Here is a 2,386-nt window from a genome sequence, read left to right as displayed (position 1 = left end):
GAGCACCACCTTTTAGTCGAGCAAATCGACCGCAGGACTTATTCTTTGTAAGCCTAGTTCTTATTCTATCAGTCTCTTTTGCCGAACCGCTAAGTTACGGGGACGTAAACACACCAGCATCGGTTGTCAAGCGATGCTGGGGGGACAAACACAGACACACAAATATATACACACACACATGTATATATATACGACGGGCTTCTTTCAGTTTCCGTCTACCAAATCCACTTACAAGGCTTTGGTCGGCCCGAGGCTTTAGTAGAAGACACTTGCCCAAGGTGCCACGCAGTGGGACTGAACCCCGAACCATGTGGTTCGTAAGCAAACTACTTACCACACAGCCACTCCTAGAAGTAAAAGATAAAAAAATAGATATCATTAAGGAGAGGAACAGGAGTTTATTGTCTGGAGATAAAAAGACAGATAAGAGCTGTTTGTGACAATATTTTCGAGTGTAACGCTCTTAACGAACTTAAATGTATGCAGCGAAATCGGATACCGCAATCGAAATATTTGACAAAATTCAACAATGTTGTGGAGATCCAAACAGATATAAAGCATGATTTCAAGGAGCCCTGTTGGTAAATATATAAACGTGTTATATGACCTAAAGTAATAAACTCTATAATTAACGTGGAACCCTTCCCACTCGCTTTCTTATCTTGCTGCTACCCCGAATGCCTAGAAATAGTGTTGCAGGGACAAAATACAACAGTTCTGCAAGTGACTCAATGCAAGCTTTAGAAGCAAGATAATAAGGTAGATGTTAGTGGGGGGGGGGCAATACGAGTGAAACATGATAATACTATTTATAGTGTGTAAGGGAGGTAGTAGTAACAGCAGTGGTAATGGAATAGTAGCAGTGGTAGTATGGTGGTAGCAGTGGTGGTGTAGTACTAATGGTGGTTTTGTGGTAATAGTAAGAACTTGTAGTAGTAGTAGTAGTAGTAGTAGTAGTAGTAGTAGTAGCGAGACGGATGTTGCGGGGGTGGAAGTAGTAGTAATGGTACATAGTGGTGGTGGTTGTGGTAGTATGCAGTTGTAAAAAGTGTTGATGATGATGATGATGGTGGTGGTGACGGTTTGTCATAACAGATTGTAACGGATGTTACTGTTTAACTTACAAGTCTGATCGAACAGAACAATGGTCAAAGCTTTTCTAGCCATGCCCCCATCTCGCCAATTCCTTCTTCCCTTTGTATATTTGTGTTTCAGGCGTAGCGTAACCCTCACAAACAATATTCAAGGAACCCTTCATATTTTTTGCCTTTCGATTTAAGGGTGGAGGTCTCCATCCAGTCATGTGATCAGTAAACGGCTATTTTATTGGACGGCAGCAAAAAGTAGCTGTTGGTATCGCTAATAGTGGTGGCGGCGGCGGCGGCGACGGTGGTGGCGGTGGCGGTGCTGCTGCTGCTGGTGGTGGTGGTGGTGGCGGTGCTGCTGCTGCTGCTGGTGGTGGTGGTGCTGGTTGTGGTGGTGATTGGGTGGAGACCACGGCGGCGCTGGAGCTAATGGCAGGAGCAATGGGGGTTATGGTGGGGGTGGCGTTGGTGATAGTGGTGATAGTAGTATTACTAGTAGTGGTGGTGATATTAATACTAATAGTAGCAGCAGCAGCAGAGTTGAGGCTTGTCATGAGAGTAAAAAACGGTGGTGGCGGCGGCAGACGTGGTAGTTATATAGTGGTGATGTTAGTTGATCGAAGTCGTCAAACTACTCGTTGCCATTTATAATAAGAGTTGGCGGGCCAACGATTTATCTTGCGTACACCAATTAACAAACAGACCTCACCACACAATGTCACTCACAGTATCAGATTCTGTATGCAGTAAATATTCGGAACCTTCCAACCGCTTGAAGTATTTCAATTTTTCACCAGGTTTATTCTCATATTTTCTACATTGGTATAGTTTTGCTTGCAAAGTGGCGGAAATCATATTTATTCTTCTCGAAATGTTTGTTTAAATAATTAAAAAAAAAAGTTACAAACATTTAAAATTATGTAATTTTAGCCAAACGGAAGCCTCCATTGTCGACATACCGAAAGTGGCAACTCTGTTTCCATGGCAACAAGGCAGTAAGATAAAATAGTAGGGGTGCCGTTAAGCAATTAAAGGCAATTTCACAGCAGTTTACAGCGAAAAATGGTTCTCGCCGATAATAAAAGGGGTAAAAAAACATTTGGTAATTTTTCAGAGGAACACCCGCACGATTTTCACTAAGAAAAAAACTCGGATTTTTTGCGTAGAATGAATTCCTGTGACATCCTAATATGCTACAAAACCCTTTTTAGGGTCCGAAAAATGGAGTGCGGTGAGGTAGAAGCCTTGGAAATTTCACCTACCCCTACTCTCATTGATCTTTTCACTAGCACGATTTTCAC

Source organism: Octopus bimaculoides, chromosome 7, assembly GCF_001194135.2.
Source record: "Octopus bimaculoides isolate UCB-OBI-ISO-001 chromosome 7, ASM119413v2, whole genome shotgun sequence".
Lineage (NCBI taxonomy): Eukaryota > Metazoa > Mollusca > Cephalopoda > Octopoda > Octopodidae > Octopus > Octopus bimaculoides.
Note: the sequence above shows the minus strand (reverse complement) of the source record.